Raw genomic sequence first — 15,893 nt, 5'->3', positions numbered from 1 at the left:
GGCTGAGGCAGGAGAATCGCTTGAACCCGGGAGGCAGAGTTTGCAGTGAGCTGAGATTGCGTCATTGCACTCCAGCCTGGGCGACAGAGCAAGACTCCTTCTCAAAAAAAAAAAAAAAAAAAAAAAAGAAGGAGCATATCATTCTTGAGATGGAGTTTCGCTCTTGTTGCCCAGGCTGGAGTGCAATGGCGCCATCGCTGCTCACTGCCACCACCACCTTCCGGGTTCAGGCGATTCAAGAAGGACTGTATCATTCTTAATTTACATTAAGGTTGAGGCTGCAAGACTGCTGTGAGCTATGATCACACCATTGTACTCCATCCTGGGCGACAAAGGGAGACCTATCTCAAAAAATAAGGAAGGGGGAAGGGATGAAGGGAGGGAGAAAGGGAAGTTTGGAAGAAAAGGAAAGAAAAAAATGTGGAAAAAATCGATCCAACAAAAAGGTATTAAGACTCATAAAGACTGTCTTATGTGGCAGTGAACATTTGTCTTATGATTTGTTAATGGAGAGTCCACCAATCTTTCAAATACGACATAGAGACAATGTCATTTCTAAGTTGAAAGTGGAGTTGAGACAACAGAGTGATTAAAATGATTAGTACTAAAAGTATATACTTGTATTTATTTTAATTTACCTAGAATAATATGTCAAGAATCATATACTCGAAGATGAAAATTACAACTTTTCTGAGGATGGTAGCACAAAGAGTAAAAATGCTTCTCCAGACTTGTAGTTTGTTAATGGTCTACATATAAAAATATTACTGGGCAAATAATATGTACCTATATATGAAAATAAAATGGAAAAAATTTGGAAAATATATGGAACTGATCAAATTTAAAAGAAATGCAAGACTACAATAATACTTAAAAGAAAACATATAGAATAAGTATATAAGTGCTTGATTAGAAAAATAAAAGGTAGATAGATACCTGTGCTGCTTTTTAAGACTGGGGGCTTCTGAACAGTAAAATTGCTTGCTTGCTAAATAGAAGAAAGTCTTAAAGGACATAGGTCACTCTTTTCTGACAACTGGTTCATCATTGTTCCTTAAGCTACTCTTGCTCAAGAAAAAGAATTCTGCTATAAAAAGAATTCTGCTTAAACAGTTTTAAAATTAAAAAGAAAATGACTACTTGCACTTTGCATTTAGGAAACTCTAAGACCGAAGATTATTTCTTGACTAAGGTTACGAAGTTTGAAGTAAAAGAACATAAAAATGCAAGTACAGCAGTCCCTCTTATTTGTAGGGATACATTCCAAGATCCTCAGTGAATGCCTGAAACCTTGGATGGTAATGAACCCTGTATACACATACAGTCTTCCTTCTGTATTGGTGGGTTCCACACTGGTAGACTGAATCAACCACAGATCAAAAATATTTTTAAATAAAAATACAATTAAAAAAACAAAAATACAGTGTAACAACTATATACATAGAATTTACAGGGCTTTGGTTAGTAATCTAGAGAGGATTTAAAGTATATGGGAGGATGTGTGTAGGTTATATGCAAATACTATGACATTTTATATAAGGTCCTTGAGCATATTATCAAGAGTCCTGGATCCAAACCCCCAAGGATGCTGAGGGACAATTGTACCATGTTTTTTTTCCAGTTGATAACTGACATAGCCACTGAGTGACCGATGGGTGAGTAGGGTCAACAGCATAGATGCAGTGGACAAAGATGATTCACATTCCTATCAGGATGGAAATGGTGAGAGATTTCATTACATTACTCAGAATAGTGCACACTTTAAAACTTACGAAATGTTTTTCTTTCCTGGGATTTTCCATTTAATATTTTTGGCCAGGGATGACTGCAAGTAACTCAAACCGTGGAACATATAGTTTGTATTTATGTCTCATGTTGGAATTATAATCCCCACTATTGAAAACAGGGCCTGGTGAGAGGTGATTGGATCATGAGGGTGGGTGGATTTATAATGAATGGTTTAGTAACACCCTTTTGATTTTGTTCCCACAAGTGTGAGTTCTCGTGAGATCTGGCTGTTTAAAAGTGTGTAGTACCTCCCCGCTACCTCTTGCTCCTGTTTTTGCCATGTGAATTGCCTACTCCCCCTTTGCCTTCCACCATGAGTAAAAGCTTCCTGAGACCTCCCCAGAAGCAGATGCTAGCACTATGCTTCCTGTGCAGCCTGCACAACTGTGAGCCAATTAAATAACTTTTCTTTTAATTACCTAGTTTCAGGTATTTATAGCAATGCAAGAACGACCTAATACAGGAAGTATTAATAAATAAGTTTAGATGAAATCTTGAGGGTAGAGCCTTTATGACTGGATTAGTGTCTTTACAAGAAAAGGCACCAGAGCACTCTCTCTGTCTCTCTATCTCCCAATCTCTCTCTCTCTCTCTCTCTCTCTCTCTCTCTCTCTTGCTTGCTCTCATTCTCCTTTCTTCCATGTGAGAAAAAAACCAAGAAGGTAGCATCTGCAAGCCAGCAAGATAACTTCACCAGGGAATTGAATTAGCCAGTACCTTGATCCTGGACTTCTCAGCCTCCAGAACTATAAAGAATACATTTATGTTGTTTAAGCCACCCAGTCTATGATATATTGTTACAGCAGCCCAATATGACTAATATAGTACCTTTCGCTTTTTTTCCTCAATTATCTGGATTGTAAAGAATTCATCAAGGCAGAGTTATACCCCACCATTTCATAAATCTGTGTTAGTTCTCTTCATCTCAAGGGAGTTTTCGCCTCTTTTAAACATTGATATGATGGGTATGTTATTGTAGTTAGCTTGATGGTGGTAACTTTTTCACATTGTATAGGTATACCAAAATATCACATAGTATATGCAGGTTATACAAATAAAAGTTTACAACTTTTGTCAATCTTACATCAATAAAGTTGAAGAAAAAAATTAACATTGATAAAATAATGTCTTACCAGTAATTTGATAATTTGATGCTGAAGTCCTTCCCTATGTTAACATTTCGTAAATCTGTCTTAGCTCTCTTCACCTCAAGGTGCTTTTCCCCTCTTTTAAACATTGATATGATGGGTATGTTATTATAGTTAGCTTGATTGTGGTAATCTTTTCACATTGTATAAGTATACCAAAATATCACATTGTATATGTGATATCACATATCACAGAATATCACATTGATGTATATACCGTATTATCAATAAAGCTGAAGAAAAAATAAAACATTGATAAAAAAATGCCTTACCAGTAATTTGATAATTTGATGCTGAAGTCCTTCCCTATGTTAACATTTCTTGTGCAAATGGATCTGCAAATAGGGTGTGAACTTTTGGACTTAAAGGAACAGTTTGTAGTGTGTGTGTGTCCGTGTGTGTGTGTGTGTGTGTGGTGTAATACAAATGGCTCTTGGATAACTAGGATGTTGAAATTATTTATTCTTACTTTTCTTACATAATCTTAAAGGAAGATTTTACCAAGTAAAACTATTAACCACTTAATAGTCAAAGTTAGACTATCCAACAGGCCTAGCTAATTGAAACTCACCAAGAAAGGTTTGCAGAATGCTGAATTATAGTGAAATAGGAGGTAGCACTGCCTTAATAATAGTAAACCTTGTTAATGACTTGTTTTAAGATACAGCGGATACTTTTTAAAAATTAATAAATAAGATGTGTTTTGGAGTCAGACATACCTGGATGTGACAAATACCACACTCTTTTTACCCCAGATATATGACCTTGGACATCCTCCTGAAGCCATAGTTTCCTCATTTGTCAAATGGAAATAAAAGCAATATCTACTTCACGGGATTTTTGTGAGCATTTGGGTATATATTAAAATACTCAATAACTCTTGTGCTACAGTTTGGTTTGTTTGACCCCTCCAAATCTCATGTTGAAATTTGATCCCCAGTGTTGGAGGTGAGACTTAATGGAACCAGTATTGGAGGTGACTTAATCGAAGGTGTTGGCATCATGCAGCAGAACCCCCATGAATGGCTTGGTGCCATCCTCAAGGTAAATGAGTGAATTCCAACTTTACTGGTTCCTGAGAGAGATGGTAGATAAAAGGAGCATCGCACCTTCCCACTTTCTCTTGCTTCACCTCCTGCCACATGATCTCTGCACACACTGGCCCCCCTACACCTTCCACCATGAGTGGAAGCAGCCTGATGTCCTCACCAGAAGCAGATGTTAGTGCCATGCTTCTTGTACAGCCTTATAAACCAATTTTCTTTATAAATTATCCAGTCTCAGGTATTCCTTTATAATAAAACTAAATGGACTATGAACTATTATTATTTTGTAGTTGTTTTTATTTTATAAGGTAGACATTTATAGGATGAGTTCTTTGAATAGCCACTGCTATTTAAAATCCCAATTTGAGTTATTTGCCTGAGGAGCTACCCCAAATACAGTACGTGGCCCCTTTAAGAATTTGATACTTATTTCTTGGTAACTTTCATTAAGTATTTGTGTTTTAAAATCCATATTTTGTTAGTCCCATGTGCTGAAGAGTTGGTTAATCATATTCTGATCTTTGTGTTTGCTAACATTCTCTCTAAAACCACAGCAGTACGTGGTTTATTTTCTGGGAGCAGATTTATTATGGCTATGAAGAGCACGTATTGATGCTTGGTAGCATGAATATCTCTTTATTAGAATAATTACTAGAGAGCTAGGAATTGGGAATATTGATTGCATTTATTTAGTCTTTTGATATGGACAAAAATATTAAAAGCCATCAAACACTAGCATTGTCCTTTGACAGCATCATTTAATTCTAGCTACAGGGAAAATTGTGACATAAACAAAAGCAGCATGACTTATCTATCTTAATTAGAATACTTTGTACAGTAAGGGATATGCCCACCTTCCTTCATTAAAAGCACTAGCCAGAGAAATGAAAGAGAGCATGTGCATTATACATTAACAGAAAGTAATGTAGCTTAAAGCAAAAGGTATCCACACAGGATGCTTGGCCAAAAGAAGATTCTAAAACAGACTTTTTAATGTGGGAAATGTTTTCGTTAGTTCTACAATAGTGCTGTTTTATGATACATGTTTGTAGATTAGCATTTTTTTATCATTTCTTTTTTTTATTTACTTATTTATTTTTATTATACTGTAAGTTCTAGGGTACATGTGCACAACGTGCAGGTTTGTTATATATGTATACATGTGCCATGTTGGTGTGCTGCACCCGTTAACTCAGCATTTACATTAGGTATATCTCCTAATGCTATCCCTCCCCCCTCCCCCCACCCCACGACAGGCCCCAGTGTGTGATGTTCCCCACTCTGTGTCCAAGTCTTCTCATTGATTAGCATTATTCTTTAAGGAGTCTGGACCTGTGCTGTCCACTAACCATGTGTGTCTATTTAAATTTAATTAAAGTTAAATATAATTTAAAAACTAGTTCTTCAGTTGCAGTGGCCACATTTCAAGCAGTCACTAGTCACATGTGGCTTAGTGGCTAGGGTGCTGGATGGCACAGATACAGAGCATTTCAATTATAACAGAAAGATCTATTGGACTGCATTGGGAAAATTTGTATACCCCACTCCACATTCTAATTATTGTTCTCAGCCTTCAAAAAGCCATGTTGAAATTAATAATGAAAATAAAATAAAATAGATATTTCTGTATGTTTTCAGCATTTTCTTATGCATGATTTCATGTCAATGAAACAGTTCTTTCAACAACCTTCTACATATAAGGTCATCTTATTCTTAAGTATGTGTAACATACAGTAGTGATTTGTCTTAATCTGATTTCTAAAGTTACATTCATATCATGAACGTAGTAATAAGAGTTGTAGAATAATTTTTAATTAAAACTAAGTTATTCATGAGCTAATTTCAAAATGGTACAAAAAACAAGTAATTTAATTTTTCTCTTACCACTATTCCTTAAACCCATTGTGTCAGCTCTCTCTTCCATTTCCCTAGATAATATCTCAAAAAGAACCATTAATATACAGTTACTTCTGGGCATTAATGAATAATCCTTATTTTTAGATATTAAAGGTCTGCTGCAATATAATTCAAAACCTCAAGTTCTCATTCAATTCATGCTTTCTCCCTTCCTCAGGGCAGTACCACTCTCCATACCTTAGATAGGAATTAACCAGCTTGGAATTCAAAAGAAGGGGAAACTGATGTTTATTTTCTTCCACACTTCACCTCTTTACTCTCTGCTAACTGCTATATCTAGCTCCTTCTAGGGCAGGAACAAGGACAAAGTCAAAGTGGAATTAAAGGAAAAGAGGAGAAATCATTGCTGGGGCTATAATTTTCTTTCATTGAGGCCCTAATGGCAGATCCTGTCTTCAGGCTTTTGCTCTCTAAAGGTACCTTCGTGGTTCTTTGGCCATCCCACAATGGTCTTCTGACAGAGACCATTCCCTTTTCTTCTCCGGTAATGAGTCCTTTTCAATCCTTGCTCTGGTGGTATACTCTGCACAGCCTCTTTCTGTGCGGTTGCTTCACGTTCCACAGGTAATCCTTTTAGGCATGATCTTTTAGAAAATATTAAAGCCAGTTACATTCCTTGCTTCCCACTTTAGTCCAAACTCAGGAAGCATAAGTGGCTGTGACTACAGCCTTGTCATTTTGCTCTGTTATCAGTCAGCCTCAGCTAACCTTTAATCTCTAGATTTATCTAGTCTTTGTTTCAAGACCACTTTCATCTCACTCCACCTTGTGGAATTATATGCCAAAAAACGTAGTTTCTGTTTCAGTTCTGGGTATGATTTAGCCCCTTTTAGAAAAAGTAGCACCTGGCCGGGCACGGTGGCTCATGCCTGTAATCCCAGCACCTTGAGAGGCCGAGGTGGGGGGGATCACCTGAGGTCAGGAGTTCGAGACCAGCCTGGCCAACATGGCGAAACCACATCTTTATTAAAAATACAAAAATTAGCTGGGCGTGGTGGAACATGCCTGTAATCCCAGCTACTTGGGAGGCTGAGGCAGGAGAATTGCTTCAACCCAGGAGGCGGAGGTTGCAGTGAGCCGAGATCATGCCACTGCTCTCCAGCCTGGGCAACAGAAAAAGACTTCTTAAAAAAAAAAAAAAAAAAAGCAAAAGAAAAATTAGCACCTATAATCCGTATCTCTAGCTTTGTCACTTCGGCTGAGATGAGGAAAAGTTCTATCACATTTTAAACATAAAATAATGTCTCTCTTAGGGAAGCCTGCACATACATTCATTCAAGTAGTATTCATTGAAATTCAACTGTTAACCAGATACTAATCAGAACCTAGGTATACAGTGGTGAGAAAAAAATAGATATGCACGTTGCTCTTATAGGATAGCAATTTTTTTTTACTGGTAGCTAAAACAGTATGGTCTTTGGAGCCAAACATATAACCCCATCAAATAAGCCTCCTCTCCTACCCCATTCTTACCGTAAGAGGTTGGACTTCATCTGTGTAATAGAGATGAAATCTCCTCACTTCCGTGACCATCCACACCCTATTGAAATATTTAAAATACATAAAGTACCCAGCACATTTGAGGAGCATAATAACATGTATCAACCATACAATTGTAAACTCTAAATTTGCAAACTTTCAGGTTGTGCGGGTTTCCTGTATTCTCTCTTCTCTACATTTTCACCAAATATTTCATTCAATGCAATGACCTTAAATATGTTTTCTATGTTAATGATTTCTAAATGTGAATCTCAATCGAAAAATTTTACTCGAGTTCCAGCTTCATATGTCAAATCTCACACGACATGACTCCTTGACTCTCTCACAGGTGTTTCACATAATATTTTCAAAATAAACATCTTAAAACACTGCCTCCCTATCCTGTTCTTTTCCCAGACTTCTGCATCTCAACACTAATCCCACCATACATCTTGTTGTTTAAGCCAGCTGTCATCTTTAATTCCTCCTTTTTCCTTATCATTCCCATACCTAACACTCAACCCATCTCAAGGCATTCATTTCTTCCTCTAATATTATCTTGATTTTTCTCAGCATCTCCTCTGACAACATATTAACCCAAACTATTACCATCTACCACCTGGTTTATGCAGTAACTGCTTTATTGATCTTAATCATTACCCTGTCAAATCCATGGTACACAGATTGTCCAGTGTGACTTTTTGTCCCTGTTCCTGCCCTTGAAGAAGCCTGCTTCAAACTCTTCAAAGGCTTCCAATTATACTTCTAATAAAATCAGAAATCTTATCATGGTTTCATCTTGGCCTACAAATTCCTGAATAATTTCTGACTTCTGACTCTTGTCTACTTCTTAACACTCATCTATTTTGTTGTCTGTATACTCTCTATACTCTAGCCATGCTGATTTCTTTTAATTCTTACAGCTCATCAAATTGTTTCCCACGTTGAAGATTTTTGAGCATTCTTTTCCATCTAATTGGAACATATTCTTCCTCCACTCTGTGTCTGGCTTATTATTTTTTTTTTTCAATCCTATAGATATCAGTTTAAACATTGTTTTCATCTTTTTCTTCCTTGATGACTTAACCATTTCATTATCTATTCCTTCACTCTGTTCATTTACTTCAGAATGTTAAAAATTATTTATAATTATATTTTTTATTATCTGTTTTATTAATTTGCGAGTTTCATTTCAACATGATATCCTATTGGTCTCTTCTACTAGTCTGTAAGTTACATGAAACAGAGACCATATTTGGTTTGTTTATCTCTTTATACTATCTAGGACAATATAGATGCCCAATAAATATTCACTGAATAAATGAATTCTGGGGTAACCAATCACTTTGTTTTCAGCTATTAGTGTTTAAAAATCCTTGCTTATTAAAAATAAAGTTTTTACTGAATCTTTGCCAAGCTTAATGTTTCTTTCTTTTCTTTTTTTTTGAAATGGAGTTTCACTCTTGTCACCCAGGCTGGAGGGCAATGGTGGGATTTCAGCTCACTGCAACCTCCACCTCCTAGGTTCAAGAGACTCTCTGGCCTCAGCCTCCCGAGTAGTTGGGATTACAGGTACTTGCCACCACGCCTGGCTAATTTTTTGTATTTTTAGTAGAGATGAGGTTTCACCATGTTGGCCATGCTGATCTTGAACTCCTGACCTCAAGCCATCCGCCCGCTTCAGCCTCCCAAAATGCTGGGATTACAGGCGTGAGCCACCACACCAAGCCTCCAAGCTTAATTTTTTTAAACATTAGGAAAACAAGAGGACTTTGGAGTTCAAGTGTTTATAAATACTGACTTAGTTTAATCATATCTATAGGAAATACCCAGATTTAGAAACAGACTGACCACGAAGAGATAACCATTCACATATTAGCAGAATCTTGTTTATGATGAAATGGCAAGGCTTGGAAGAAAATATGATGGAGATGACTAAGCTGTTTAGTAAATGTTTGAGCATAGGGAACTGATTCTATGTGGTGTTTTTCTAGTTCAAAAGCAACTTCAGTCTTAAGCAAAACAAACCAAAACAAAAATTTTTATATATTTTTCTAATCATATCCTGTATTCATTGGATTCTTCCCATGATAAAACCTAAGATAGCAGATGGGGGAAATTTTGGCCAACAGGCATTTGATGAGGAAGCAATTAGGAAAATTTAAAAAACAAACTAAACAAAAATCTGGGGATTGAGAAGTAGATGAAAATGTGGCAAGTGTAATAGGTGGAGTTAATTACTTAAGTGTCTGTGAGGACACTGGGGAGATACAGTAACTGAGTGACCACTTTACAGTTAAAGAAAAACCATATGGAAGAGTTTACCAGTAATTACTTAAAAACTAAGAGAAAGATATTTGCATGAGATTATAGGCGGGGCGCGGTGGCTCACGCCTGTAATCCCAGCACTTTGGGAGGCCGAGGTGGGCGGATTATGAGCTCAGGAGATCAAGACCATCCTGGCTAACACGGTGAAACCCCGTCTCTACTAAAAATACAAAAAATTAGCCTGGCGTGGTGGTGGGCGCCTGTAGTCCCAGCTACTCGGGAGGCTGAGGCAGGAGAATGGTGTGAACCCGGGAGGTGAAGCTTGCAGTGAGCCGAGATAGTGCCACTGCACTCCAGCATGGGTGACAGAGCGAGACTCCATCTCAAAAAAAAAAAAAAAAGAAAAGAAAAAAAACATTACATAGAAGAAGCAGGGTAAGAAGTGGTATAGGGACATGTTCCTAAAAAAGAAAGTAATAGAGTGGAGAGAGGATATCTAAAAACAAATGCATGTCAAGTGAGGACATACAGGTGAGAAGTTGGAACTGTATACTATTAGGTTTTAATGTTTCTCTAATACTTTTTGACTAGACATATAGATTTTGATTTTCTGGGATATAACCCAGAAGTTCATATAGTTGGAGGTCAATAAACCATTTTAAAACAGAATGATAGAGAGCCGAATGATAAAATGAATAGCAATGGTTACACTAGAGATGGCAAACACGTGGCACAAGGACTATTGTTACCTCCCTTTCCAGTACCTACACAAATATAAGTGATTGTCCATGCTATGTGTTTCTGCAAGGCTAGGCATTGAATTCCATTTTTAAAACCTCAACACAGTGTTTCAGGCACTCCCACTAACGTGTGGGAGATCAAGCATCCCCCACTAACGTATGGGAGATCAAGCTCCCCTACTAATGTGTGGGAGACCAAGCAGCCCCCACTAATGTGTGAGAGACCAAGCAGTCCCCACTATGTGTGGGAGATCAAGCTCCTCTACTAATGTGTGGGAGACCAAGCAGCCCCCACTAATGTGTGAGAGAAAAAGCAGCCCCCACTAATGTGTGGGAGACCAAGCAGTCCCCACTAATGTGTGAGAGACCAAGCAGCCCCCACTAATGAATGTGTGAGAGACCAAGAGCCCCCACTAATGTGTGGGAGACCAAGCAGCCCCCACTAATGTGTGGGAGATCAAGCAGCCCCCACTAATGTGTGGGAGACCAAGCAGTCCCCACTATGTGTGGGAGATCAAGCTCCTCTACTAATGTGTGGGAGACCAAGCAGCCCCCACTAATGTGTGAGAGATAAAACAGCTCCCACTAATGTGTGGGAGACCAAGCAGTCCCCACTAATGTGTGAGAGACCAAGCAGCCCCCACTAATGTGTGAGAGACCAAGAGCCCCACTAATGTGTGAGAGACCAAGCAGCCCCCACTAATGTGTGAGAGACCAAGCAGCCCCCACTAATGTGTGAGAGACCAAGAGCCCCACTAATGTGTGAGAGACCAAGCAGCCCCCACTAATGTGTGGGAGACCAAGCAGCCCCCACTAATGTGTGAGAGACCAAGCAGCCCCCACTAATGTGTGAGAGACCAAGCAGCCCCCACTAATGTGTGGGAGACCAAGCAGCCCCCACTAATGTGTGAGAGACCAAGCAGCCCCCACTAATGTGTGGGAGACCAAGCAGTCCCCACTAATGTGTGAGAGACCAAGCAGCCCCCACTAATGTGTGGGAGACCAAGCAGCCCCCACTAATGTGTGAGAGACCAAGCAGCCCCCACTAATGTGTGGGAGGTAAAGCTCCCTACTAATGTGTGGGAGATCTAATTTCAGTTTCTTCCACAAGTAACTGGGAAAGCAGAGTAGAGGCTGGGCCTGGCCCTTCAAAGGCAGTGCTGTTTGTATACTTTGAAATTATGGTGCTTGAGTGTTGTTACACAGTATTTTAACTGAAACTAGCAGAAAGAGATTACAATACTTCTTGAGGTGAAAATTTCAACTAACTTTTTATGAAATCATTGGTTATATTTTCCCACATTTATAATTTTGTGAACCCCTTCAAACTCTGTAAAATAAAAATTATGAGAGGTCACTGTTTTGGATTGAGCTCCTGCACTAGGCCCCAACAGACCAGACCAAACCAAATGGAGCCACTCATGCTAAATGCCGTATTATCAAACTGAAACTTTAAGGAAGCAGATTCTAAAACAGACCAGTTTTTTCCTGAAAACAGAAGACTCCAGTCTACCTGAATCAACATAATAAGTCCCCTTTGCTTTAATCCTTACAAAAATGTAACCTGATGTTTACTAATAAGCTTAAAAAATTATTTCGTTTGTTTCCACCTTTCAAAACCCACTGTTCTGCAGTTGCTCAATGGGAAGTCTCATTTAATTGGATCTATAACTAAATGTGTTGTAACTTTATCTTTTAACCCCTGTATGAGACATTTAACTTTTAGATCTGTTTTATTTTTATTTTTATTTACTTTATTTTTTTGAGACAGAGTCTTGCTCTGTCACCCAGGCTGGAGTGCAGTGGCATGATCTTGGCTCACTGCAACCTCTGCCTCCTAAGTTCAAGCGATTCTCCTGCCTCAGCCTCCCAAGTAGCTGGGACTACAGGTGCATGCCACCACGCCTGGCTAATTTTTTGTATTTTTACTAGAGATGGGATTTCACCATGTTGGCTGGGCTGGTGTCGAACTCCTGACCTCAAGTGATCCACATGCCTTGGTCTCCCAAAGTGCTAGATTACAGGTGTGAGCCACTGCGCCCGGCCTGTTACTGTTTTTCAGTGGGATGAAATGTTATGTATATGAAACATGAAAGCACTTATGTATACATTTAAAAGTAATTATTTCAATATACCTTTATCTTTTTATGACATATAATAGTAATAGAAACACATTTGTTTGTTCAAGGTAATTTGAGTGACTTATAACAAGTACAGGATAAATTGTTGGTCATTTACTTCCCTTTATTTACTTGGTACTGAGAGATATACCACAATTTGGCAAGCTCTGTAACATAACATTAATGATGATCCAACGGGTGGGATGAGATGGAAGCATCCCAATCACCAGTCCTAGTCTCAAAGCGAGCTCTGAAACCTTTTGTTTGAAAGGCTGGAAATAAATACGCTTTCCTTATTCCAGATATCAGCAAACAACAAACAAAAGCCAAATCTTTTCTAAAATCCTCTTAAATGTCTCAGATCAGGACTGTCAGCTGAGCCTATTGTTGCTTAGAGATTTAGAGGTTTCAGGGGAGAGTCCAAGAGAAGGAACACTGTCTGCTTTTAACAGCTCTGACTTGAAAAAAGATTTTTTTTTTTTTTTCTCAGCCACCGCACAAGCAAGAGAGATCTGTCTAGGGATAAGAAAAAGGGGTGTCAGACAAAGCTATCCATCAGAATGTGACTTAAGGGAAAAGACTATTCATACTGAGAAAAATAAAATAATTGAAGTCCTTAGCATGAAGACTAGGGACAGACATTCTATATGCTAACGGGGATAACAGGACTCAGTGGGGGGTATCTGCAAGTGCAAAGTGCTTCACATTTCTTTCTCAGGGAATGTACTGCTTGATTTGTTTGTTTGCTTATTTTTAAATTTATTTTGTGACAGCTTGGTGGTTACCATTTCAATCTGTTCTTTCCTATTTTATTGTACATTGAGTGCTACTGCCCAAGAAAGTGGAAGGCATGTTCATGGCCTCTAGCAGGACTGAGGGCCTTTGTGGCAAGACACTCTGAGGCTGCCAGCCCTTTCTGGCCAGGTGTGGGGCAAGGTTGGGAGCCACCCACAGGCGTGTTTCCTCTGCCCTGTTAGAAGACACTGGTTCCTATCCAAGCTGAACCTTACACTGTTAGTAAGTACAACTCTAATTTCTTCTTCCCTGTATTGCTTTGTATCTTAGGGAAATGAATAGTAGGCTTGCAGTTAAAAAGGATTGGAGACTCCCGGCCTGGAACCCCTTGCTGGGGAAACTTTAGCTCTCTAATTAGTGTTAATGAACTGGGACTAACCATGAAGTCAAAAGCAAACCTGACTGGGCTCTTCAAACTTGAACCTGCTTTGCTTGCTTGTAGTTGTTTTTCTCAAAAAAGACTCTTCTGCCTCAATATAGATAATATAGCTGATGTATGGGTCATAATGGTAACAGCTGCCTAAGTTGTTTTTCAGAAATTTAGAGTCAACTCTTCTCCAGTTCAAACCGGGTGAGACTGCCAACCCTTCAAATGAGCCTGTGCGAATGTCCAATGGGTGCCCTTTAGACATCAACCCAACAGCTCCACCCTCATATCATTCTAATGCTGCGAATTTTCAAATATGCCTCCTCTGAAGAGCCATGAAGCTTAACCACATTTGTGCAGAACATGGATTACCTCACTTTATCTTACCGCCAATCACATTTTCCATGCCTCAGATCACCCTGCTTCTCTATCCCATAAATATCTCTAAACCCCATCTTCAGGGAGGCAGAGTTGAGACTTGTTCTCCCATCTCCTTGCCTTGCTGCCCCATGAACAAACCCTTTGCTGCGAAACTAGTCATCTCAGTAATTGGCATACTGTGCAGTGGGAAAGATGGGCTTGATTTGATAACAACCATTTTTTTTCCAGAGGGTGAAAGTGCAAAGAAGGGAGTTAAATGATATGATATAAATACTGGTAGATAAAGATATAATTAGGGAAATTACAGCCAACTTAAAATTCCCTATTATTATTTCCCAGTTACGTGTCTTGTCTCACAGCAGTTGTCATTTTTCCATTCCTATTCCCATCTTTTTTTTAATGCAATGAAGTGTTTTAATGAATATCCTGAAATGATAATATTCTTTATTATGGTTTCAGAATATTCTTTATGTGTGACCTAATGGCAAATGATAAAAGCCAAATAAATATTTAATAATTTCCAATCAATTCCTGTGCTTGGGGCTCACCTAGCTATAAACTTTTCTGAACTTAACATGTATTGGAAGTAAGTAGAAAATTAGTTCGACTCTTTCCTTTAGCTTCTGACACTGCCTCGTTGTGTTTTTATTATTTCTTATTCCAATACCAAATTTCAATTCAAATCTATATCCATCAAATTGGAACTTCTATTTTAAGGTTTTTTTGTTACTTCTATATAAATACTGAAAAATTGTATGTAAGCTTAAGTACTTAAAAAGAAAAACATATTTTAGAGTAAGTAAAGAGACACTAAACATACAAATATATGTATGTTTCCTTTTAGTATACAAAAAAAAAAAAAGTCTATTTGAGTGTTATCACTGTTTTTTCAAAGAAAATTCTTACATACATTGGGATTTGCTCCCAGCATAATAAGCATGACCTCTGTTGGAATTTCTGCTGGTTTCAAATGAGACAATTGTGAATATTCCAGCAGCTTCTGATAGCATTAATTTATGAAAATGTCACTCTCTGACCTTGGCAAATTGCAGTTCAGTTTTTCAATGAACATCTAGTTCTTAGAACTTCAAATTCCATATTATCACTAGAGGCCCATCAACTTGCTTTTTTGTCCTGTGTTCTGGATCTGACATAGAGCTGCTTGTGTCAGATTCTGAGAAAAGACATGGCAAAAAAGCCAAGTCTTTTTTCAACTAAATAAAGATTTTCCTCAAATTCGTAAACATCCAAATATGCTATATTCTAGTGAATTCCTCTTTTGAACGTCATGGTTTGCTGAAGAAAATTAGTAAACACAGTTGAAATCCCCAGGCTTTCTCTATGCCAATTAAAATAAACTGATTTTTGTCTTTAACAGAAACTCATGTTCTCTTTCCTCAAGATGTTTACAGTAAATAGATTTGACATTTCAAATCTGGCTATAATGTAGGTAGCAAACACAGCACTGAGTATGACTTTTGAATAGGGTTAATCTTTCACTTGTGACACTCGCGTATGTGCTTCATTTCAATTCTGCTTCCAGGCATTAATGCTAATTGGTCTTCTTACCTGAATATCTGGAGGCGCTACACAAACTGGATGAAGTGGGTACTTGTAAACAGGATTGTACAGAGATCATTCAGTTAGTACTTATATTTCATTGTAGCCTGAGCTAAATTCTTTTTTTATGTTTACATGCACAGTATTCACAGGTCTTATTTTATATTCCAAGCTAATTAACGCTTTTATAGTACAGCAGATAGTAATACATATATTACTGAAGATGTCGTACTGTATCATATAACTAATTGCAAACATGGCTTTGAAATAAAAAAATATAAAAT

Source organism: Pan troglodytes, chromosome 11 (assembly GCF_028858775.2).
Source record: "Pan troglodytes isolate AG18354 chromosome 11, NHGRI_mPanTro3-v2.0_pri, whole genome shotgun sequence".
Classification (NCBI taxonomy): domain Eukaryota; kingdom Metazoa; phylum Chordata; class Mammalia; order Primates; family Hominidae; genus Pan; species Pan troglodytes.
This window is presented reverse-complemented; position numbering follows the sequence as displayed.